At 39.7% G+C, this 27,274-nt stretch overlaps 1 protein-coding gene and 3 long non-coding RNA genes across 5 annotated transcripts in view; 2 read left to right on the top strand and 2 right to left on the bottom strand.

Annotated features, from left to right (window-relative positions):
* Positions 1-27,274, bottom strand: part of LOC138137246 (uncharacterized) — a 296,725-nt gene that overhangs the window by 77,805 nt on the left and 191,646 nt on the right. The gene's annotated exons all lie outside the window — the stretch shown is intronic.
* Positions 1-27,274, bottom strand: part of LOC138137252 (uncharacterized) — a 256,252-nt gene that overhangs the window by 95,318 nt on the left and 133,660 nt on the right. The window lies entirely within an intron of this gene.
* The window catches only part of LOC138137248 (uncharacterized), a 240,020-nt gene that overhangs the window by 189,738 nt on the left and 23,008 nt on the right, over positions 1-27,274 (top strand). The gene's annotated exons all lie outside the window — the stretch shown is intronic.
* Positions 7,895-9,036, top strand: LOC138136939 (uncharacterized). Its single transcript, XR_011161508.1, has 2 exons — positions 7,895-8,234; positions 8,488-9,036. It is a non-coding gene; the product is annotated as an uncharacterized lncRNA (long non-coding RNA).

Genomic DNA, 27,274 nt, shown 5'->3' with positions numbered 1-27,274 from the left:
TCGATTTCTTTAGAGGTCGATTCAATCATTATACCGTTGTTACGCAGCTTCACAATTCTGTCTGGCTTGATCTTACAATTCTTTGGATTTATTTGTTTCTTGAGCAGATTTTTCATATCTTCAAGAGTTTTGATTTGCTTGTTTTCATTAGATGGGTATACAAGCACTCTAAATTTCTTCTGGGCCCTGCCTAGGGTGGCATGAGCGCTAGTAGGTAGGACTTGGGCTGCCGACGAGATTTTGGCGTAGGAGGGGGAAGGACTACACGTGCTTGCCACCTCGGACACAGCCGTCTTGACTTGGTCGATTGTCTCTTCTGTGTTGCGGTTTGTACAGACGTTCTTGGTGTACAGTCTGCAAAGGTCGTTCAGATGTCCATGTAGGGCGATAACTGCAGTGATGGCCTGGGATCTCTTTGTGTACAGTTCCTTCGTTGAGATAACAAAGTCTGCCATTACGTCCACACATTTTTTAACACTTTCTAGGATAGCTTTTAATGCCTTGTCTTCAGGGATGGTAGGATTTCCGGGAAGACCCTTTATTGTAATGGTACTGAGGCTTTTCAAATTTGCCTCATTCGTCTCGGTTCTTGTCATGTTGATTTGGAGCTAAAGTCCGGCCAACGAACAGATACACGTATAGTAAGTAATAAAAAGGGGATGTGGCCTAGTTGCGCAGAACGATATACGCCGAAGCCTGTTTCACAATGAAGGAGGTTCTTTGCCATTTGTCATAAGAATGTGAAATAGTTTATAGAATGAGAAAAATATTGCATTCATTGACGTGCACATCTTCTCCAAACATGAACACGTGGTCAAACTGCCGAAGCGAGGTTAAAACTAATGAAATGCCGTCAAGTAATTTTTGTGGATGTACGGTCGGTGGACAAATAAAACTGGGATTTAATCTATGTATATCAGACTATTGAATTGTCAATATATTTGTCAGTGTTAATTGATTAATTGACAAGGCATCAAATTGACAATAAATGCCACAGTTAACAGAAATCCAAAAACAACTGATTACACAACGCTTCGCAAATGGTATTAGTGTACGTGCAATTGCCAACGAAATGCATGTTAGCAAAAATACCATTCAGCTGGCCAAACAAAAAATTCGAGACTTTGGCAACATTACACGAAGACCAGGTACGGGCCGCCCGAAAACTACCACTGTTGATGACGACTTAGCACTTGTTAACGTTCTTCGCCTTAACCCATTTCAGTCAGCTATAAGAGCTAGACAACAAAGTAATTTTCCTGCCTCGCTAAAGACTGCAAGAAGGCGAATCCGGCAAACTGAACTGAAAAACAGATGCGCGGCAAACAAAATATTTTTGAGTGATGAAAATAAAAGGCAGCGACTAATGTTTGCTCAAGAATATGTTCACCAAAACAATTTATGGGAACAGGTAGTATTTTCGGATGAGAAGACGTTTCAGTCTTCTCATAGCGGACGCCTACGTGTGTATAGACCTGTTGGAACACGATATGATGAGCAATACGTCCGGACATACAACCAAAGTGGTCGATTTTCTGTGAATTTATGGGCCTGGATCAGTAGCAGAGGTCCTGGAATATGCACAATCGTACAGGAGAGACTAAATGCTCCCGTATACGTGAGGATTTTGAACGAACTTATGCTTCCTTCAGTCATCCCTATATTTGGCGAGCAAAATTTTATATTCCAGGATGATAACTGTCCTATACACAGGGCCAGAATTGTGAGACAATACTTGGAACAGGAAAGAGTTAATTGTTTACCATGGCCTTCCAAGAGCCCCGACTTGAATCCGATAGAGAATGTTTGGGGACGTATGACGTCTCTAATGTACGAGAACGACTTTCGTCCTAACACTGTTGAAGACCTTCAACAGAAGATTGTCGACACCTGGCAGCAAATTACACCGGCATATACGCGGGATTTAGTGTCTTCTATGCCTCGTCGACTGCAAATGGTCATCGACAGTAATGGTGCCATGACCAAGTATTAGTATTAGTCCTAAATGTATTCGCTTTGATGTTTCTATTTATTACTATAAATAAATTCTCAAATTCTGACAGTATCGAACAAAAAAAGTCATACCAAAGTTAACCTATTTGTGATAAAGCCGTAATTAAACGACGCAAAATTGTAAATTTTGACTTATGCAATTGTCATTTTTGTCCCAGTTTTATTTGTCCACCGACTGTACATCAGGCTTTCAAAAATCTGCGCACGTTTTGAATAAGCCAATTGGAAGCTGCTATTTAGATACGCGGGCAATAGGGGGCGGTTTTATTACTATATCTGTTGGTTGGCCCGACTTTAGTCCCCGAGTGGGGCGGCAGAGGGCTCTGTGCCCTCAACCTAGAAACCTAGGCCATCGGAAGAGAGTCTCGCTGTGGAAAGCGCTCCGACCCACACGGCAACAGCTGTTTTGTTGGTTGCTGCGACCCACACGATAACAGCTGTTTTGTTGGTTACCTATCTACTTTTTTCTTTTGCTCCAATTTCGCGATATTTTTCACTTACGTCGATATTAATCGTCTTGGCAGTAAAATATGTAGGCAGGAGACATAAGGCGGTATCTTGAAGCCGTTTATGACTTTGTATGTAGCGATGACGTCTTGTGGCAGAGATTTTCGCCGATAATGTTCCTTTCCACGTTCGACTAGGACACGTTTTCGCCACAATTGACAGTAAGTTACTACACAATTATGATTCCACTCGCTTACTCTGGCTTATTCATATAGCTAAATGTGGATTTCCTGGAATAAAGGACCAGTTATTGGATAGTGTCGAAATATTAGTGAATACCTAAGATGAAGGGTTTATGGGTCGATATCCACACTTATCAAAAAGAATGCCGCAAAAATTTGACCAGTTCCTGTGCAAATTTGACAGAAGATCGAATTAGATAATGGTTTACTGAAGTGGAAGGGTACTTGAGAAACACAAATAATTTTGAAATAACTTCGGGCGCCAGTCGTGTATTTAACTGCGATGCGACTGCATTTTTGTTAGCCCTAAAGGGAATAAAAGTTTGGGACAAAGAGGTGACAAAACAGTTACTCGTTTATTATAAGTAATGACGAAAAATGCAATGCTTCAGGTCAAATTCCACCTCCTATGATCGTTTATTAAAGAATTCCCAAAGCGGTCGTTGACAAAGTATCACAAAACTGGGGCATTGGCCGCAGTGAAAATGGTTGGATGACTGGTGAAACATTCTATGAATATATCGTTAATATGCTCATGGTTTACCCTTGGCTGCTTGCACAAAAGATTCAATTTCCAGTCATTTTGTTTTTAGATGGGAATAAGTCTCATCTTACCCATGGCACTAAGTGAATTTTGCTCAAAGAATAATATCATTCTAGTAGCTTTCTGTCCAAACGCCACTCATATTCTGCAGCCTTCAGACGTTGCAGTCTTTAGGACCTTAAAAAGGGAATTGAAGAGTGTGCATTGCTGGCGTATGGACCATAATGGGCAAAAATTTAGTAGAGAGCAATTTGCCCCAATACTGGAAACAATTTTGTATCAAATGCAAAGATTTCCCGACATCGTTAAGAACAGGTTTAGAACATATGGCCTTGTGCCTTTTAATTTCGAAAACATTAGATTTTTAAAATATTTTAAGATCTCGCAGCAGAATACTCATACGAAAGATATTCAACATATTCAACACCAACCAGAGTATGATGTTCCAGAAGCAGTACTTAGATTATTATAATCTGAAATTGAGGAGGGTACTTTAATGATGTTTGAATCGTCAGATGAAAGTTGGATAGGTCCAGTTGAAGATAATAATCTCTTTCTTGTTTGGAAAAGAATCCAATCTCGAGTTAAAAAAAATAACTTCAATGACTTCCGTTCAGAATAACTATAACCAACTTACTGATACAGAATCCAGATAATCAGTACCCAATGATGAGAATCTTGAACCTAATGACGAAGTCGACTTTACAGGAAATATCAACTTGGACAGTTTTTCGTTTTCTATAATTATAGATGTTCACGATGAGATTGTAAACATATCAGATGTAAACGACTGCGACAATAGAATAGAACAAAAATCCTGTGATCGAGGAATCGAGTACTCATGAGGCTGATAGGCAATTAGAATCAAAACTTGTGATTGGCAGTACATATACGCTTAACTCAGATTTATATACATATAAAACAAACAGACTCTGTGATCAGTAAAAATAAAACACTTTCTCATGGACTACTTCTGTTGTCACTGGGTAATGTAATTTTACATGAGTCCGTTGGTCCAATTTGTCTTTTATCAGACACGATAAACTGTATAAACAAAAATCTTTTAGATGAACACCGAGTATCAAATATATAATACATATCAACAACTCCTTCGCCCATGAAAAATATTTTAACCACAGTTATTAAAGTTCCTACACCATTTAAGAAAACTTTGTTTTGACCAGAACCTAAAAAAGCAGAAAAAAATGTTTTGACAGTTTAGCTTTGAAGCCCTTGGGGCTATACGCGAATTTAGTCGGCCGTTTTGTAGCCTATTCATAACCATTTAATTTGGTGTATAGATAATTAAAATAAATAAGGGAGTTATGAACTTGTCTTGTTTTTTGGGGACACCCTGAATAAAAAAAGGTTGTTATGATTTTTGACAAAGATACTCTTTTTCTACAAAAAAATTCTGGTCAGCCTACCTAAAATTTTAAAAGTCTGGATCCTATTTACATGTTTTTTGCAGTAAAATATCAAGAGTGCCCTTGCCACAAAATGGTCGATAGGCGGACTTAGGTTCGATTGTCATCACTAGAGAGCGGATTTTATGCACTATAAAAATGTCAAAATATGTGTATAAATATGCAGTCGAATCCTTTGAAATACAGGCTGTCCCAGAATGAACCAGCATAATTTTAACCACTGGATTCATGTAGAACTCGGAAAAATATTTAAAAAATTCTATATCAAAAAATACAATATTTAATTTTTGAGGTACGTTTTTTTTTTGCTTTTAGTCTTCTACGTTGTCCCACAACCTCGTAGGTAAAATTTCGGCACATTTGAAAAATACACCCTTGTATGTCATATTTTATAAAATGTACGCCAATGCGAATTAACCTTTTAGTCCAGTCAATAGAGACCAAGACCAAGGCCATTTGAATCAAAAAGCTACGCTTATAAGGCCGTTTCAATTTTCGATTTTTCCATATAAACTTTGTTTCTGTGACATTTCGGGCGGCAGAACCTTTTTGCGCTCCATCTACCGATTTCGAACGCAGTCGATTGATACTTTTTCACGGCCTCCTAGATTCATAAGAGACTCGTCTCTTATCCGGCCTGCCGCATTCGTAGTTCTAAGCATTATTTTTGTTTTATAGGGTGCGCCACAATACGGGGCTTATGTGTTGTACTGGTTGCCTGCCTTGCAGGAAATTATTGTTTTATAGACGTGTTTTCAACATTTTTCAACAGTTTTAACGCACACATACATCTGACACTTTTTCAAAATCTCAAATCAAAAAGATTTTTTATGAACGGTAAATTTAATTTCAACAATTTTCTTTTTTATAATTTTTTATTTGTCTGAGTGCAAGTTACAAAAATTTACAATGACAGGAAGTTATAATTTTTAAATAAGTGTCTCACTCACATTTTACCATGAACAGGACAATGAATTAGTGGATTTCCCGAAAGATTGAGGCCAAGATATTCTTCAAAACAAAATTTATATTTTCCTTTGGAATGCTTGGTAGAATTTCTACTATTATTGAAATTATTGTAAATTTTATAGTTTGCGAACGAGAAATTGGAATTTTAGCTTCTTCACTTGCAATGGGTAGATTGTAAAGATTATAATAATGAAGATTTACGATAGAGTATGTTTATCTACCTGCTAGTTACTAAAAAGGGATGCCGAATATCGGCAAAATGCAGATTGTTTGTCCCTCCTGGAATGAACTGCTCATAGCCGTAAATCTTCATTATTATCTATAAGGTTGGGAAGGTTACCAAAACCCATTGCAAGTGAAGAAGCTAAAATTCCAATTTCTCATTCCCAAACTATACTAGACCCACAAATTGATCATTGGGCCTTCCTCTATCTTAGTAATAAATTAATTTCAGTAAAGGGATTTTCTTTTTCGAATTTGAATCTTGTAAATGTGACAAGCAATAATCACGTCCATGGACTGCCTCCGTTATTTTCATAATTAATTAGCCACATAAAAAAGCTGTTGCCGCCGTCTCAATTTGAAAATTGGTACTTGGCAAATAAGTAAAGGAAGACAATTTTTCTAGTTTTTCCAGAGAACTATCTTGCAAGGTGACTGAAATATTTACATTGGTCCTTAAATTTTGGAATCTTGGTAACATTTTACTACTTGCATATTCTGCGGCACTCATATTACCAGTATGATCTCTCAGTCCTATCTTCTATGCCGCATTTAAAGTGATATCATTGGGTAGATTATGATAAGAAATGTTAACTTTATGTCGTGAACTAATACAACATTTTTTCTTTGATTGTGGCATTTTTTAAAGTTTCGACTGCACTTAGTTTTTCAAATTGACAATTTATTATATAAAATGTCATTATTCATACGTATTTTTAGTTGCATACACTAATATATGGGTCAGATTAAAGTCGCTAGATGGACATACTATACGGGGAATTTCATAGATAAAATAAAGACAAATAGAATGCAAAGTCCCTTGATTTTTTTTGAGCAGCAAATGTGGCGTCATCTGTTGAGTTGTGGACGGTGCAATATTCCATAGCCTATTGGGTGTTTTCCATTATTACTTTATTTTTATTATTTAATAATTTAAAAAAGATAATAAAAACCGGGTTTATTTTAATATTTTTTATTTTCAACATCTTCTTATACATTTCTACAGCGTAGGAAGTGCAAAAAATTCTCTTAATTTTGAATAAGCTCTCATCCTAGACTGTTTGTAAAACGCCAATACCAAGATTTTATTTTCTGTAGTGTATTTATGCCCTTTTGGTTTAACATCTCTTTTTTTCGATTGTGCCAAACAAAAATTTATTGCCTCATCCCCCAAAACTTTACCTTTTAACTTTATTTCAAATTTTGAGAATAATTTCACACGGCATTTGATTTTTTCAACAGAAAACTGGTTACTTTCTTTTGAAGTTTGAAAATGTATTTGGTCACCGGATATCTGGTAAGGAATTGGCGAATTGGTGATGTAGGAAGTCAATTCGGGAATTGTTTTTTCGTAATTTCCATGAATAATAGACCTGGTTGGATCATCCTCATTTTCTAAAAAGTTTGAAGGTGATTATTATAGAATTTTGATTCTAAATAGTTTTCACTTTACCCATTGGAATTTGTAAGCTAGGAATTGCCGTATTTTCCCTTTATTGTTCGTGTTGTAATCGGAAAGTCTGAAATGTGGATGCACAAACCGTATATCCATTGTAAACCTTCATTTGATCGATTTCGAAGAGATAAACATTGCCCATTCTTCATAACCATTCACGAAGTCGCGCAGGATATTTTAAAGGATTGGGGAACCTGTGGCGGGTGCTAGCACTTTTGAACACTACAAAGCTTCATAGTATTACAGTTTTAGCCACGAACACGAATTGTCGTAATTAAATTTTTAGAAAAGACGTGATAACAATACTTCGTGACATGAAAGCAAATGAAATGAATTGAGACAACTTTGATTTCAAAAGTTTAAATCTTCCCCATAGACAACACAGCATGACCAACTTCATTAAACTATGTTATGGCCATTCCAAATGTCGAAAAAAAGTAAACCAAATGACAAGTCGATGATGGTCATGACCAACTTCATTAAACTATGTTATGGCCATCCCAAATGTCGAAAAAAAGTAAACCAAATGACAAGTCGATGATGGACATAGACAACACAGTCTTCCCTCCAAATTTGCGCCATCTCTTGGCTTGTGGACGGTGCGATAAACCATTACCATGGATTCTGTTGCACAAAATTGATAGGCCTCTTTTCATTCTATTTATCTTTATTTTATCTATGGGGAATTTTCAAAAACAGACATTTATCGAATGCGACAGGCCGGATAAGAGACGAGTCTCTTATAAATCAAGGAGGCCGTGTACTTTTTCCTCTTTTTACTTTGAGGTTAAGTGCTTAAAACGTCAAGTAAAACATGAGTGCTATAAAATATCCAAGATCCGAGCTTATTTTGGATACATTCATTATTTTGACCGTCGAATTTTCCAAGAGTCTCAAAATTGTTGATTTTGAAGGTAATTTTGTTAAGTTGTTATGTCAAAACCCGTAACCTTTAGCTGAACAGAATCTCCATTCTGTACACGTTCTGACTGATATTTTAGACCATCTCGGTACTCTTTTGCTATAATTGTTTATAAGATCCATCAGAAAGATGGCCTTCTCATCAGCGTTTTGAACTATATTATTTATTAAGTTCATATTTTTTGAATTTTTACGTTTCTCTTCCTCTAAATCTTTTAATTTAGCTAAACAATTTGTTCGTTTCAGCTTTTGGGTTAACACTTTGCAGTGGTACTGGAGATTAGCCATATACTCCGCAGAAGTACTAATTATTTGAATTGATTTGGATGTGATAGGAATGGTTGGAATGACGAAAGACTCTACAGGATTTTGGGGTACAGGAATTTCAAGCGGAGTTTCAGTGGGAAAAATGTAAAAAACAAAAACATTAATAAGATGACAGTAATTAATAACTGGAGGTTCCTGATTATGACTGTGAAAACTAATAAGTAATTGATCGAAAAATGAGAAGAGGAAGCTCATTTTGTTTTCTCATATTTCGTGGTTGACTTCGCTTCTATGTAGACATATTTCATGTATCAATAAACACCACAAGTCTGTTTTAATTATAGATACTTACAAAAATAGAAGGAACAGCATCTTTACATAAGCGTCGTCTTTTGGAGGTTCTAATTATAAAGTCTTGTTGAAAATGCCACTCACAAATTTCTGAGTAATCCGTAATTTTTGTAGTGTCTTATATTACAAATACAAATTAAAAGGTTGTCCTTATCATTGTCTGCATAAATTTGCTTATCGCAAAACGTTTCAAAAGCTGCGAACCATTTTTGTCTTTGTTCCATATTGCTCGGAATTTCAAATAAGCGAACATCTTTTGCCCCACAAATGAAACACGCTTTTACCATTTTATGTAAAATAGAAGGGCAACATTTTAAATTGCCGCCAATATTGTAGCTTTAATTCGTTTATCGGCCACCGAGGGCGCGCAATAAGGTTCTGTCTTCTTTTGTTTCATGGCCACTCTGCAGAAACAATTATCATGGACAATGAAACGGCCTTATAAGCGTAGCTTTTTGATTCAGACGGCCTTGATAGAGACATAAAAATGGCTCCACCTTGCAAAAGGTACAGAAAAGTTTATACTTGGCAGGTATCTTCTATTAAGCATATTATTAATATTGCCGAGTTTGCGACCTTGGGGGGTTGCCGCTCGCCACGCCATTCTGGAGAATAGGGGTGGAAAATCACATTTCTGCGATTATTTCATTATCTGTGCGAGATACGTCTATCTAAGTTATTATAGAAAATGTAGAGCGTAACACTGTTTCGAGCCAAGATTTACATGTGCTCGCACAAAATGTGAAAGTATTATTGACCAGGTCTTTGTACCATATATTCAAAATATATTATATGCAGAACTTGATAGACACACAACACATTTTGTTTCAATATATTTTGATAGTTCAAATCACAAAGAGATTAAAATAGTACCTATTATAGTGAGATACTTTTTGCCTGAAACCGATTTCCATGTTAAAATATTAGAATTAAAAGATCTTCCTGGCGAAACTTCAACCATTATGTCAGAATATATTTCACAAGTTCTACAGAAACATAATATAAAATCAAAACTGTTGGGAATTTGTGCAGATAATACAAAGAGCAACTTTGGGCGACGACGTAGACACGGAACAGCAAATATATTTTACAAAATTAAGGCAGATTTAGGAAAAGATTTGATAGGTGTTGGCTGTGCTGCACACATTATCAACAATTCTATACAAACTGCAGCTGATTGTTTACAAGTAGATGTTATGGCATTCATAAACAAAATTTATTCATACTTTTATATTTACATTGTTCACGTCAATTAATTAAAAGAATTTTGTGAAATTGTCCAGGTCGAATACGAAAAAGTACTTGGCTTGAACGTGTATTGCAAATATGCTCAGGTTTGAAATCTTACTTTTTATCAATTATTGATAAGTGCCCAACTCTAATAAAGAACTGTTTTGAAAATCCTGAGACCGAAAGCTGGTTATACCTTTTACACAATATATCGTCTCAAAATGCGGTTTTAAAGATTGAAAAACAGGAGATTTCAATTATCGCTCAAATTTACAGCGATTCGAAAATACAAGTTTTTGAAAGAAAAAAACATCTGTTTCTACCCTTTCAAGTAAAGCAGAATTTGAAAAAAAATGGAAGAGGAAGGCATATAAACAGCATCATTTAAAGAAAACGCTAACGTATTCTATAATACATGTCATCAGTACAGAACAAGATTTATATAGCTTAATACCGGAAAAATCAAAAGGCAGGTACTTATCTGAAATCATAGAGACATTCAAACAACGGCAGGATCTAAATAAGGTTACAATTGTAAATGAAAGTGATGTTGGCGTATTTTCATGAACTGGTAAGTGCTGATAGTGTTAGTTCCGTAACGTATTTATCTTTTTGTTTATAGGGTCGAAGAAATATAGCCCCTCATCATTATGGACGTACTACCCGATGCTACGAAGTGCAGTTCATTTTTACTATGGCAGAGTTCCGTCTATTTAAGTAATTATTGTTGTGTAACGAAGTTATTGGGAAACCGCTCCCGGTGGCGGAAAATTTCCGTTCTTTCTTCGGGCCCGGGTGAAAAAATTAGCGCGAAACCGACCGCACCGACCGTATCCATCACATCCGTCCCGGAACCCAAATCTTCTCCGGATACCGATACCCGGACTCCGCACCGAACCGAGCTCTCCCACCGCCACAGTTGGCGAGTCAGCGGCCGCGCGCAGCCCCACCACCCCGCGACCGAGTTAACAAACAGCCAGCAGAGCATCATTCCCATCCCGATTCGGCTCCAAGCACCAGCTCCGACCCGGCTCTCGAGCACGCTTCCAAATCCGACTCCGATCCCCGACTTCCGGCCCGTTCGTTCCCCTAGTGAGCGAAAACCAGGCCTTCCCGATCATCCCCTGCTTCCGGCCTGTTCGTTCCCCTAGTGCTCATTTTATAAAAACTGGACGCGTGTACACAACCTGGAGATCTCATACGATCAGGGATTTCCTACTAGTCTCGAGGTGTTTTAATTGTCAGCGTTTCAGGCATATAGCCAAGTTTTGCAGCGCGCCGCAACAATGTGGCTACTGTGCGAGCACGGACCATGAGAGCAGAAACTGTCGACACAGGGAGGATAAACGAGCACACAAATGCGCAAATTGCACAAGAAGTGGGATAAAGGATGCAAACCACCACACAGCGGAGAACATCTGTCCCATCTATCAACACCGAGCTCAAGAAGCAATTAATTCCACGCAATACGACGTTGATGGTTAAAGTCAACGTCATGCAAATCAATCTGCAAAAATCCCGGGCCGCGACGAACGAACTAGTGGGACAGATGATCAACAATAATATAACAATGGCTCTAGTGCAAGAGCCCTACACATGCAAAGCTACAGATGTGCACAAAATTCCTGGACTTAACGGGCTAAAGTGCATGGCCCGCAGCGACGACAAGTTCCTATCAACCATCATATACAATGGCGACAACTTCAGCCCGCTTTTTATACCACAGCTGTCTACAAAAAACATCGTGGTAATTTCGGCAAAAATTGGGATAACCCAAGTCTTTGTGGTAAGCGTCTACCTGCCACCAAGTTCAGAACTGTCTACCGATTTGCTGACGCTACAAAGAATTCTAACAGAGACGGCCGGCCATAAAGTCTTTATTGGAGGCGACTTCAACGTCCGCTCGACCTTGTGGCACGACCACAGAGAAAACAGCCGGGCCCCAACCCTCGAAGGATTTATTATCAACAACGACCTGGAAATAATAAACAAGCCAGGTACCATCCCGACTTTCTGCTCGCCCAAGGGAAGCAGTTACATTGACTTAACCCTAACATCGCAAAACGCGGCCGACGACATAAGTGGCTGGACGGTGAGTCATGACATCGCGGCATCCGACCACAATGCTATCAACTTCACCATCAACACAAGCCGAAACAACCCCGCACAGCAGACAATGGCTCCCGACTTCGTCATTGACTGCAACCACATCACGCCAGATGACATCGCAGCGGAAATGCAGGAGTGGAAAGCGGAATTCGACCGCGACTTTCCAACGCTGAACACACCAGCACAAATTGATCCAGCCATAGAGTCTCTCAACAACGACATCAAAACCCGCATAATCAGCGCAAAAAGGCGTAAATAGAGAAATCGACCGGACTGGTGGACGGACGAAGTTGAGAGATTTAGAAAAATCTACATGAACAAGAAACATCTCTTTTACCGCATCCGCTTCAGGGAGTACTCAAATTACCTGCACCGGCAAATGACAGCAGCAAAAAACAAATTCGCCGAGAAACTCTGTGCAACCAGACAAAGAAGCTGGGAGAAATTCGTTGAAACTGACCTGAAAACAAACCCGTCGGGCACGGTATACAAGATAGCGGCGGAGAAATTTCACCGAGCCGGGGTCCTAAGCTGCTTTTCCAGGGACGACGCGACAATCACCCTAACTCCGGAGCCGACAATGCAACACCTGATAGACACCTTTTTACCTGATGACGACCCAAGCGAAAACGACCGCACCCAAACAATGGAACAACGCGACTACCACAGCATTGAACCAAAGGAGGCCGCCGACGACAAATTTAACGAAGAGGAGCTGGAGGCGATTGTTAGAACGCTAAATAACAATAAGGCGCCAGGCCCCGACCAGATAAAAGGGAACATTGTCAAGTTAGCGCACAGCTGGGTAGGGCCGGCGGTGCTGAAAATTTACAACGCATGCTGGAAGCTCGGCTACTTCCCGCAGACCTGGAAAACCGGCAAGTTGGTCATCCTATTAAAGGACCCGACAAAAGATTTCGGAGTAGTAAAAAAACTACCGGCCTATCATATTGCTTCCAGCCTACGGCAAAATAATGGAAAATTGATGAACGCCCTAACGCAATCTATCTCACCGCTGCACGCGGAAACACAATATGGCTTCACGGCCGGACGATCCACGATTGACGCTCTGTGGCACTTCAAGAATGCCATCAAGGGGAGTATCAGAAAATACGTCATGACCATTTTCATTGACGTGAGAGGAGCTTTCGATAACGTATGGTGGCCGAGTCTTATAAGAAACCTCTGCCTACGCAACACCCCGCACGAGTTGGTCACACTAATAAAGAGCTACCTCACCAACCGGAAAGTGACATTCACGCAGGGCGATACAATGGTGGAAAAGACACCCACAAAAGGATGTCCACAGGGATCGGTACTGGGGCCGACATTATGGAATCGCTGGACAAGGTCATAAACTGAGCCCGAACAAATAAACTGTCGATATCTGAGGAAAAAACGGTCGTCATGATGAATAAGTCACCACCGAGACATTCGGTTACGCATTGGGACAAAGTTCATTCAAATGGTTAAAAACTACAAATACCTTGGAGTAGTTATCGACCCGAAACTAACATTTGAATCCAACGCAGCGTACGCAACTACAAAAGCCAGAAGGATCATCATGGGGCTCCGCAGAAAAGTCTCAAGGCACTGGGGGCAAAATTCCGTAACCGCTTTCAGAACAATTTACAGGGGAGCCATCATACCAGTCCTAACGTATGCTTCGAGAATCTGGATAGACCGCATTAATCTAACGAAGGTCAGTCGCAAGTACCTGTCAATTTATGGGCTGGCAGCCCGCCTCGTCTCCCAAACTTACGCCTCGGTTTCAACAGACGCCGCAGGGGTTCTAGCAGGGATACTTCCGGTCGATCTCGAAATAGGAATTCATAATTGTACTCGTGAGCTGCGGCAGGGCAGAAGCGCCATGTTCAGGGATGAACTAATCACGCCAGGAATGTTTGACTCTATCGCGCACGCCGCAAGCTACATGACAATCAAGGCCGAAGACATCTGGCAGGAGAGATGGGACAACTCCACAAAAAGGCGCATAACCTTTGAGTTCCTCCCCCGCTTGTCCACAAACTTGACGGATCTGCTGGATACTAACTTCATAAAAACGCAAGTTCTAACAGGACACGGAGAATTTGGATGCCACCTCAACAGAATCGGGAAGCGGGACGACGATCTGTGCGAGACATGCGAGAGCGCGCGGGATGATCCCCTACACCGAAACTTAGACTGCCCCATATACCTGTCAGCCCAAGAGCTCATTCATGAAGAGCTGAGAAGCTGGCCCCCTGAATTAACGAAGATACCTTTCCTGAAGAATGATGAAATTTTTAAATTGCTAATCTGCACTGAACCGCCACAAGCCGACAACGAGGGGTAACACCTCATACAAATGTTCGATCTTCCCTATGTTTCAGGCACGCAAAAAGAGAGCACTACGTCGACGCTACGACCAATTGTGCGTCGACAAATCTCTCGATGAGACCCCGCAATTCCCGGAACGTGAATCAGTATCCACCAGCAATCGGAGGACGGACCTCAGAAGCAAATCTGAAACCGCAACCCGCCTCCAAATCGCTTCGTATAATAGGCTATAACAAACACACACACGATACTGTAAATAGTAAATCTAGATAAATTATGTAAATAGGCCATGTAATTACGATCAGATTTAGGTTAGGTTAGTTAGGTAATTTTTCGAACTATAATTGTACAATCTCTATGGATCTGAACTCAAATAACCAGAAATACACGTGCCTCCGGGCGCCCTTTTTTTTTCAGGTCACGGACAGGGATTCTGTCCCGAGCGCTCGAGCGATCCGACAACGGTCAGAAAACTTACAGCAAATTTGCAAGTGATTGTGAATAAGTTCAGAATTCGCAGTGCAGTGCAGCTTTTATCGTCCAGTTAACTGGAAACAAAATTAGAAATTAGTGAAATCTGGGCGTCCCCGCGCGGATCACGTGTTAGCGAAATTTCCAGGGAGGGGGCACAGGGCCCTCTGCCGATAGCGCCAACATGTCAACAATGAACACAAGGAAAGGGACCCTCAAATCAGATGAGACTGAAGTCCCGTTGGATTCAGCAGGATCTTCGCGCCGGAACAAAACTAAAGAGGAACAACCACCACTAGACCGACCAGTCGAGTACCTCGAGGATGAGCCAAACATTGCGGATATGTTACAGGTATGCTGCCAAAACCTCACGATTATCCGCGACTTTTTACTCGGCTGCAAAGAAAATCTACATAGGAGACAAACATGCCTATTAGTGTGCGATACGATGCAGAATGTAATCCAAAAGGCACAGCGGCATGCTGCCGAAACTACCGTCACCCCCTTAATAACTCAAGAGATTAAGAAGATCGTGGAAAAGGCAATTGCATCGAGCCCGCAATAAGAACATCTCCAGTGCAGCCAATTGTCCAGACGTTTAGCTCCATCCTCAAGTCATCGACGCAGACAAACGCCACCAGCCTGCAAGCTCCCGCGCCCGCACCAGCCCCGAAATACAATGTTATTGTGAAACCAGCACAAAATTGCAAGGGCGTCAAAACGTCGCTGGACACAAAAAAGATCCTCACATCAAAAACTCCCCGCGAGCTTGGTTACATGCTCTGTGGAGACACCTCCGTCCGGATCAAATCCCGCTGTCCGTCGGTCCTCAAACTAGGTGAGTCAGCGGAATTAAAGAAATTAAAGCTCACGACCCAACTGTTGGCCGTGAGCGCCCGGCTACAGGACACCAGCTGGACTTCGCCCCGAAGGACTGTCCTTGACGCTGGGACCGTGAGGGACGAGAGGAAAGAGGCAGGAGAGAAGCGGTGGAAGGGGACATTGAGTCCTAGTTACTGTTACCGGGTAGACGTCGAGTTGTGAACCACACCAGTTTTCTGCTAAATAAAGCTTTTGTTCGGACTGTGGGGTTTCCTTCTTACACAACCAACCGCAAAGTCCTGCCAAAAATACAAATTTTCGACGTCCGGGACACGCTGACCCAAGAGCAGGTAATAGAGATCATAAAAGAACAAAACATGCCAGACACCGTCCCGGAAACCTTCACAAGGAAATTGTTTAAACACGACGCCAAACATGGACCTGGAATGACATCCTGGGTCGCTGAAATCCACCCCGCGGCAAGGCTGCACCTGATGAAAACCGGAAGAATTTTCTCGAGCTGGACGTCCCACAGGATTCGCGATTTCGTCATGGTAACTCGTTGCTACCTGTGCCAAGGGTTCGGGCGTATTGCCAAACACTGCGCCTCGAATAAATTTTGTGGCTATTGTGCTAGCACAGAACACGAAAGTCGGAACTGCCGACACAAAGAAGACGCCAGCCAACATAAGAGTGTGTACTGCCTACTAACGAGTGTCCGATCTACAAAAATAGGTTAAATAACATAATCAATGAGACCCAATATGACATTGAAGAACCTTAATTGCTGTATAACACGCAAAACAAACGCCGCAACAACGCAACACTACGAGGAGCCATCCATCTACCTGCCTAGCTAGAGCTCGTGCCAACTCTCATGATCGATGACCTTGACAAAAGCTGCGCGAAGGCGGAGCCTAATTTTGATAAGTGAAACGTGAAAACATCGGTCGTTTGGTTAGACATTTCAGAGTGGCGCCAAATTTAAATGTTGCACTCTCCAACGGTTTGGACTAGAATGCCCGACTTGTCGTCAGATAAATATCAACATAAATTAGTTCACAAGCCTGCAAAATGTAAAGTGAATGGAAACAAAATTTTCAACGCTTTCTTAACAGATTTTTATTTATTTACTTAAGTCAACAACTCACAACCCAAATCAGCTAGATTTGAACTAGAGCTACCCCCTTGAACTTCTTTTTCGTCAACCTGTTCTTCATCTGATGACAGAAAAAAATCAGACTCGTCACTTTCTTCGCGATTAATGGAAATTATTAGATCTTCAACCTCATCCACTATATATTCCCTTTTCATGTACTCCACTTCAATTTTCTCCACATGAGAACAAATATTCTGCCATTGTTGTACAGTCACTGCTTCAAATTTCGCTTCTGCCAATTTCCTAACATCATCCAACTTGAACGTTGTGTTGTATGTTGCCACATGATTTTTCACAAGCGCCCATATTTTCTCGATGGGGTTTAACCAATGTTTTTCTGTTGTCCTGTGTTTTCTTCCAACGGAAACCAATTTTATGCACCAGACGTCTAAATGAACGGATTTTTCCTGTGAAATTAACACCTTCTTCATCTTTCACTGCTTCAAATACAGCCTTCATTGTTGGTCTTCTTTTGTGAATATCTGCGTATGTATAAATATTGTTTCGAATAATTTCCTCTTCGTACTGATCCACAGATTGTTTAGGCTTCGGTTGATTAATTTTCTTCCTCGGAGAAGTAAATTTGGAACCTACTGGTTTGTTTTCGGCTTCCTTAATGATCCTCCTGTGAGTGCAGATTCCAACACCAGTAGCTTCTGCAACCCTTTCTTGTAAGCGGTTTAATGGGATTGAAACTTCTCCACAGTCTTTTTCATTTTTCATAAATTTATACACATTATAAATTATTTCCCGTCCTTGACTGTGAACCACTTTCTTTTGATTGCTCATTCTGATGAATGACACTCAAAGATTCTGTAAAGAGTACAAGTACTTTAGGTTAAAAATCAAGCACAATTAGGTGTGTTATACTTACAATTGCAATTATGCAGATTAATGGAGTCTTGAAAAAGACTGTTTGTAAACTCGGAATAACAATAATGGAACGGAAATCAAAAAAAACAAGGAAGCAAACACAGAGAGCGGAGGTTAATCAGTAATCACGAAGATCGGACAACAACACAATGAAAACCACAGAACACCTATGAAAACATTGAAAATCCAATATCCAAAACAAAAAGTCCAAAACACCCCGAGTTTTGCATCCCGGAGTTTTGTGGTGACAGTACCCATGTTTTTAGTTCGACTCGTACAGCCGCGTTTGTACGCATTTTGGTTTCTGCGTCATCGATCATGAGAGTTGGCACGAGCTCTACCTGACTGTCGCCGAGAAACCCGAACTACAAAGGAGCCGCCGACAACAGCTGCTGCCGAACAAAGATTTACCGTTTTTCCCGGCGAGACAAAGCCAGGCGCCAGCGCACCTGCGACTTCCAGCGCCGCTCCCAACACACAATAACTGACCGTAATCAGAAAAATAGGTCACGTTTGTGACAAACCTCGTCGCAATCAAATCTATAATAAAATTTTGTATTCTCCGCAGTCACAGCAATTTACGCACAAAGCAGTAAACAATTTATCATGGCACGATGCAACGTCTCAACACCCCGAAACAGTCAGCCACCGAGAAGTTGAAAACCGGAAAAATGACAACTCAAGAGACCGAGCACCCTTCACACGACCTGACGGAGAAACAAACCTCAAACCCGACAGAACATGGAAAACAGTAGAAACCAGCCCTGATCGACGAGTCTAGTAACTTGAAATTATGCAGATAAATCAATTAAATTAAATTATCATTAATATTAAGTATTAATTGTTAAATGTTAACAAAGGCTAACTCATGATATGTATTATAAAACCTTCTGATGGTTGTGCACAATTTTGCACTCACTATTCTGAATTTATTTAAATATATGTGCCCCCGGGCGTCTTTTTTTTTTAGACCACGGACAGGACTCTGTTCACACGCTCGAGCCCAAGCGCTGACGTCATCGTCTGGCGCACATCCGGTGGTAGCGTTCTCGTGGGGATAATCACTTAAACATGATTAAGTGGTTGTTTAAAAGTGTTCTCGGATTGTAAATAGTGAACTATTCCGTGTGTGGTGACTTGTCGAACAAATTGGTGCTGCTGTGTGACTCAGAGGATTTCGGTTGGCATCACAATTCGCCCATCTGTACTATCCACGCGGGAAACAGTTAGGCCACTAACCACGGTCTTGAGTAAAAATCTGAATTATTTACTGTTCCGATACGGCGCGTCCAAACGTCCAAAACGGCTAACTTTATTTAGTCCGGTACATACAAATTCTCCCGGAGTTCCGGGTAGGGGGCACGGGGTCCTCTGCCGCCCAAACACGGGAGAATTACTGATAAGCAGTTGAAGAGTTTGGCGACAATAAGTATATTAATGGTCTCCCGGGCAATCCGACACTACCAGAGGATACGGCCATCAGATCAATTCTAGACACGGTAAACAAGTCGGTAACCGTTTTCATAGAATTCGTATGCTCCACCAAAGAACCTATCGTTAAAAGAACCCAAGCCTGCACCGAGATCTGTAATCTGCACAGCGCCCTAAACGATCTGGCCAGACTATATACAAAAAACGTCTGTACTCGAAACACCGAGAAGGAAATCTTAACGCAGGTCCAGAACTCGGTAAAGGATTCTGTCGATTTGGCCTTAAATAATGTTGTCGCTCCACCACCTACATATGCTAATATAGCTTCCCAGTCGGGCGGACGGGTCACCAAACAACCTCGAAACCGAAAATTTTATGGCCTAAACTAGTCATTCACAATGTCCCAAACGCGGTTAGCGCCGAAGAACTAGGAGAACGCATCGAAGAGCAAGTTCAAAAGAAAATCAGGCTCCTAGAAAACTGGTGCGCCTATGCGGGCCCTTTAGGCTCTAAAAGAACTTCTGACGCTAGTTGGGTCTTAGAGGTACATCCAACGGTTTAGAAAAATCTGACAAGCGAAGGCCATATATACATTGACTGGCACTCCTGCAGAGTGGAAAACTTTGTTAAACTGACGAAATGCTTTAAATGCCAACGATACGGCCACGTTGCAAAATACTGCAACTCTTGTGGGGACAAGAACCATCCGGCAAAACACAGTTGTATTAACTGTATCAGGGCTAAATTCAGGGATCACAATCATCACACTAATGCAGAGAGCTGCCCAATTTTCAAAAGAAAACTCCAGGAGTATTTGAGCTCTATTTCTTATGAAGACTAGCCTAAAAATAATTCAAGCCAATCTGCAGCGTTCCAAATCAGCCACAGCAGAAACTCTCTGTACAATGCAAAATAATGAAATTGACATTGCGCTATTCCAAGAGCCCTACTGTTACAAGTCCGGCTCAACTACTTTCTCCGTCCCGGGGTTGAGAGGGCTAACACTGGTCTGCAAGATTTCTAAGCTGCATTGTTATTCCACGTCCGGATTTGGTCGTCCTCCGTGATCCCAAGGAAGACCCCGAGGAACGACCCAAGGCACCTGAGACGTTGACAGCCCCGGACGACCAAGACCAGGAGCTTTGGTTTGTGTTTCTCTGGTTTTAAAAATTATTGTTTTTGATCGTGTTGCTGTTTTGATCTGTTCCGTTGCGATTTTTTGTCGATTTTTTTTAATTTGCGAAGTGAGTGCGTGGCTCAAGAATCTAGCATAATGAACACTTTAAGCCTTTATAGTACACTGGTCGATATTTTAACCAAGTAAATAAAAAAGTTGTATTAAATCGACACCGGTCTAATATTGGACCACATGATTCTGGGCGTATTACAGAAGCGCACACTGGTGAAAAATCCGACCAGTTTATCTAAATGTGCAAGATAAAGTGGAAACGGTTCAATTTTCAACCAGTGTCCGCCAATAGCAAGTGCTGTTTATAAGCTTGTATTGTGCAACGTTGCAAAGAAAAGAATTGTTTTTCGTTATTTTTTACAGAATATTCTTGAAAATTGGTGGGTAAGTACAACCTTATGTGCGGATTAATATGTAATAATTATAAATGTGGTGCACATTTGCGCTAGGATAATATTTAGTATTGTTTGTCCAGCGAGAGATTGGTTGACATAAAAGACACTAAATTCTACGTATAGCAAGGAGTAGATAGCGCACGAAGTTTATCATAATTGACATAACCTTTTGGCTATTTGGCGGGAAATGTTTTGCGCATATACTCTTTTTAGTTGGCGGACCGCCAATTATAGTTTGCATTAGAAATATAAGTAATCATAAATTTCCCAATTATTTGAGTATGTCGGGTAATTTTGGTGGAGTAAAAAAAATTTCTAGCTCTTACTAGCGATTTGGTTATGTCGAAAGTATTGTTTTTTATCTGGGTAACAGGAGATGGATTCGAAAACAAAAATTAATATGGAAGAACTAGGCCGAGCAGCCCCTTCACTAGTTTTTGAATTCATTGCCTCTATTACTGACGACCAAGCTTTCGACTCAGATCTCGGCGGAGACTCTGATGCTGATGACAACATTCCAGAGCTTTCTTCATCATCTGCTGGTACGTCAAGAGGAACGAAAAGAAGTTTAACTCATATAAATGAAGAACTGGATTTCGACAGTGACGATTCAATAGCTGATCCAGATTTTGACCCTAGTATAAATCCCAAACCTACAACAATTTATGCTTTTTCTTCCGATGACGACGAATCTCTTACCAATGCTGTTCCCAAATCCACATTGAAGAAAACACAACAACGATATCAAGATGAAGAGTTTTCATGGGCAAAATACCCGTATTTGCCACACGTGTTCCCGGCAAGTACTTTTGAAGAAGATTCCGGACCTAAAATTTCCACCAGCCAGTCACCTGTTGAAATTTTCTCCAACATCATGGGCGATTATTTTCTTAATGTCATTGTAACTGAGTCTAATCGTTATGCACAACAAAAGAATAAATCTCTTGAGTTGACTTTAGAAGAGTTGAAGGCTTTTCTTGGAATCTTAATCATAATGGGTTTAAATTCTTTACCCAGCTAACGAATCTATTGGTCGTCCGACCACAATTTTCGTCACCAAAGAATATCGAATATTATGCCTCTCAAAAGATTCCTGAAAATACTTCGGTTTCTACATATCAATGATAATGAAAACATGCCAAAAAAAGTAGACTCCGATTTTGACAAACTATACAAAATTAGACCTATGATTATATTTGTCAAACAACTTCTTGAACGCTTACAATCCAGGGAGAAACTTGGCCGTTGATGAAAGCATGGTGGCTTTCAAAGGAAGGACCCATTTGAAGCAATATATGCCACAAAAACCGATAAAAAGAGGATGGAAAATATGGGCTTTGGCATGTTCTTCAACGGGCTATCTACTCAATTATTCTGTATATGAAGGGAAGAAGGCAAGTGATGAAGAAGGCTCCTTGGGTGAAAAAACCGTCTTAGAACTAACTAAACCATTTGAAGGCAAATATTATTGTGTATATTTTGACAATTTTTTTACAAGCTCTAGTCCGCTGTCTAAACTACTTGCCCGAAAACTGTTTGGATGCGGAACGATGAGGTCTAATAGGAAGAATTTTCCAAACGCGTTGCTGGTTGCGGATAAAAAAATTGAACAAGGAGATTCCGATACTGTCGGTACCAGTAGCATAACAGTCAGACAGTGGAAGGATAGTGGGAAGAAATGTGTGTTGGTTGTTTCTACCATGCATTCTGTAACGGAAATGTCAACAGTTCAGCGAATGACCAAGGAAGGAGTCAAAGTTACTGTTCACTGTCCGAAAAGTATCGATGATTATAATCAAAACATGGGTGGAGTTGACCTCTTTGATCAACTTCACTCTTGTTATAATATCTCATGGAAGTCTAGAAAATGGTGGCTAAAGTTGTTTTACTATTTGATCGATGCTTCTGTCGTAAATTCTTACATCTTATATAAAACGGGTGCTTCTACTAAGTTCAAACCAAAGTCACATCTCGTGTTCAGAAGCGTACTTGCAAATCAGCTGATAGGGAATTTTACGACAAGAAAATCGCAAGGATCTTGGCTAATAATCTGGAAAAATAAAATGAAAAAAATCGATGGCAGATCAATTAATATATAGAATACAATTAGAATGACAAATGTTGGCGAGCACTTACCAACACACACGACTTCCCGAAGGTGTGTAAGATGTAGCACAGAAAAAAAACCAAAACGTTCCAGTGTAGCGTGCTCAAAATGCCAGGTAGCCCTATGCGTACCCTATTTTGCGCCATTTCACAACAAGTAATAATATTGTTTCCTTTTTTAATTTCATATTGTCATCCAGTGTACATAATAGTATATTATGCAAGAAGATTTATAAACGGCACTTTAGACACGCGTTTTATGTTAGGCGCGAGCGAAGCGTAGTGGAGCGAGTGTTTAATAAACCAGTGTCTAGAGAAGTTTATAAACGAGTTGAATACTATACTTTTTCTACGACCAAATTAACAAATGGAACACACAAACGAAACAAGCTACTTTTTTATTAAACGTTAATTTAAACATACAAACTAAATGAATATACCAAATAGGAATATATATATTTCTCAGGATACAAACTGTTGGTGGCTTCAGGTCCATATTTGAAAAATACAACGAATTATTCCACTGCAATGACGTTTTCTTTCACGCCGGATGCGAAACTAATAAACGTCAAAATAACAACTTGATCTAGAGCTAAATATGTCAAAAAAATTCAAGCCGTGTTTAAAGAAACTTCGAGCGTGTTTAATATCCCGAAAACGCCCGAATGAACACCAAGTTTTGACTAATTAACAATCGTTTTTAAAGTGACGTTTTATACACTATTTGTCAGTGCAAAATGTGACACTTTAGAGAAGGAAGTAGAAAAATAATATTTCATCTCATTTTTAATGCTAAGTTTAGTGCATTACTTCGTTTTTATAAAGCGGTTGATATTTCAACCTGTATTTTTAGACTCGTAGCTAGTAGCCCAAAATGATACTGGTTGCATTATCGACCTGCTCAAAAAAGACTTATCGAACAGTTTTTTCAATATTATTTTTCTATTTATCCAAGGTTGTATTTTTAATTCCGTGGAGCACATTATCACTCGTGAAATACGCTGTATTAATAAAAAATATATTACTCCTACTATACTGAAGTTTTCTTTCGTCTTTCCTAAGTGCAGAATAATAATAAAATATCACGTGTACCTAAACCTGATCTTTCCATTTTTTTAAATTTCGCGGCGGATCTATTTGTTCGCCTTCGATTTCCATTTTTTTTTGTTCAAGAAGTTATTTTCCTTTGGTCGTTTTTTTTTGTTCTTTGGCGCGGCGAGGACACAAGGGCCTAATTAGATCAATAGATCATACGTAAAAATTGTAGTATCAGAAGAAATTAACAACTAATTAGAACTGGAGGTATACGTAGGGACAATGTGAATAAACCGCCTTTATTAAACTTGACCTAAAAGTTTCATTCTCCCGGCTACCGAGCAGGTTGTCACCACACACCTTCCTTGAGGATTGCACTCTCAAGAAGACACCGGAGGATCTCGACCGAACTCAAAGAAAATGAATTGTTATTCTGGGGAGTTTCTCTAAACGAGAATAATCAATAGTAATATAACGAGTGACATGGACATTGCCGATTATATTTCGACCGAATTTTACGAGTTGCTATGATTTTGGAAATATAACGAGTGCGAAGCGAAGCGTAACACGAGTTGTATTTCCCAATATACACTTCTGTTCATGGAAAAATCATACAAGTCTTGAGAGAGATTTTTGCGATTTTTTGGTAATGTAAATTTACTTGATGTTTGTTTCCATGTTTACCCATATTAAGTTATCAGGTAAGAATTTACAAACGAATTTTGATGATACCAGACCTTGAAAATAAAGAATAATACCTATAATGTTGATAACAGTAACATTAGAGGGAGCATGAAGTATACTTTTACTGACTGAAATCGAATTATTTCAATTACCTGTCACTGACATTGACGGTGACATCAGGTAATGGTAAATCTGATTTACACAAGCAAAATGTAAGTGTATGCATTTTCACTGAACAGAAGTGTTCTTCTTCTCCTCAACAAAGTCATAAAAATCTTCCATCCTGCGTACCTCTAAAATTCGAATTTGAACATTAGTTCCTACCCATATAATTGAAACGAAACGAAAGGAGCAGCTGTCAGACAATACAGAAACAATTTTGGACCGCTAAACTCATGTAAGCAAGACTTGAGTCTGCCTAACCACTAACTTGGGCCTGAGTCAAACTTGAGTGCTTATCAATGCTCAAGTATTGTTTATAAAACACAAATCGGAACTCAAATCTGTCACAGATTGAGTCTAATTTAAGTTTGGACTATAAATACCGGCCTAACTCTGCTGCAACTAAAGTCCATTCAAAAATCAAAAAACCACCAACGTCGCATTTTCCTCGATAATTGCTACCGGCAACGCTGTCTAGTGTAACATTTGGTGAGACTTGTAATTTTGAGGTTAAATGTTTATTAAGTTAGTGTCTTATTTTTCTAGGCATGTTTAAGTAAAAATAATAAGAATCAATAAATACATGAAACGTGCTGCTAATAAAACAATGTGAACGAAATTCAAAGCAATTGAATTTTATTTTGAATCAAATAAATTTCATAATTTTTAGTTACCAACATAAAATGAAAAAATATCAACCTAGGGTTTTTTAAATTTTACCAACCTAAAGCAACAGGTGGTGGTTTTTTGTTTTTTGAATGGACTTTGGACGCTTTCTGACATTTCAGGCCAATGCTGACAAAAAAAATGTTTTGTTTTAAACTTACAATTGTCAATTAAAGGCACGTTTTCCAAAATTTGATTCAAAATAAGTTCAGAAAATCCTTATTATGACAAGTTATCTACAACTACCAAGTCTTGTTTTTTATCGGGTGCATCTGCTACGAGTCTTTTAAACTTGTAAAATGAATCGCCCAAGAAATCTATCCGTAAGAGTAGCAATTTTGCTAAATGAGGGATACTCGATGCGTTATGTTGCTGATCTGATAGGAAGACACCATTGCAGCCTCAGTCGCATGGTCAGATGATTTAACGAGATAGGATCTTATTTACGAAGGTCAGGGCAAGGGGGAACACGATGTACCAATCTAAGAGATGAGCGTTTTCTTAGGCAATCCACTCTAAGAAACTAGTAATATCCTGAAAAATGAACTAGCAGCTGCTCGCGATCTTGTAATATCATCTCGAACAATCAGAACGCGTTTAAAGGAAGCTAGTTTAAACAGTATAAAACCGGCAAAAAAAAAACATTACTTACCAGAGCGCACAAAATTGAAAGATTGCGTTTTGCCAGAAATGATCAACATTTAACTGTTGACGATGGAAGAAGGTTTTATTCCCAGATGAAACAAGGGTTAGCCTCAAATCTCCTGATGGACGTGAGCGTGTTTGGCGAGGGGCAGGAGAGAGATTTGCAATATTTCTCCAAGGGTACAATTTGGTGGTGGCTCAGTAATGTTTTGGGTAGGAAAGCTGTTGTAATGGTCGCACAGAGTTGATCCCACACGTCTGAGATCTACGAATTCGGATTATTATCTAGAAAACATCGTAGTTGAACATGTAATTAATGACATTCGCTGCTTTTATGCAACCCAATTTTTTTTTTAATGCAAGGTAATTCTCGCCCGCAAGTTTTCGACTACATGAATGCTGTTGATATTCAGTTTATGGAATGGCCGTCAAATAGTCTCGATTTTAATCCCATAGAACGTCTTAAAAAAAAGGTCTGAAGCCGTACACCTCCACCCAGGTTTGGCAGGTAGGTCGATTTTTCGCTAAATGGGGAAGTTGAAGACAAATGGCGATAATTTTTACGATTGGCGATGGGCGACTAAAATGGGCTACTTCAAGTATTTTTTTAAATGTTAGTTTTAGTTACTTGACATGATTTTGACTTGAAACAAGCATAAACATCAGCAAACAAAAAATTTCTCTCGGCGGCGGCAGCATGGCAACGTTGAATGACATTGATAATCGATAAATTAGATCGCCTTTTCGCGTTTTAGGTTAGACAGAGATAACGTAGGTTAGGTTTCTAATTTTCCGATTTCCGCTTGTTGGTTGATACTATCCGTTTTTAAACTCCCGTACTGTCAAAATGTTTGCAAGTTGCCGCCCGCAGTGTCGTTCTAAAGGCGGCCTTACACCAAGGCAACAATTGGCAACATGTTGCCTGCAACTTTTTTTAGAAATGACCGGCAGCATTACTAAAAAATGTTGCAGGCAACATGTTGCCAATTGTTGACTTGGAGTAAGGCAGCCTTTAGACTAGTAATTTTTACGCCTAAATTTGAAGTTAAGTTTAATAAATTTTTGACTTTTTCATTTTGTTTCGCTTTATTTCATTCAAAGCATTACTTACATGAAGTG

This window comes from Tenebrio molitor, chromosome 8 (assembly GCF_963966145.1).
Source record: "Tenebrio molitor chromosome 8, icTenMoli1.1, whole genome shotgun sequence".
In the NCBI taxonomy this organism is placed as follows: domain Eukaryota; kingdom Metazoa; phylum Arthropoda; class Insecta; order Coleoptera; family Tenebrionidae; genus Tenebrio; species Tenebrio molitor.
Note: the sequence above shows the minus strand (reverse complement) of the source record. Positions and strands in the feature narration are given on the sequence as shown.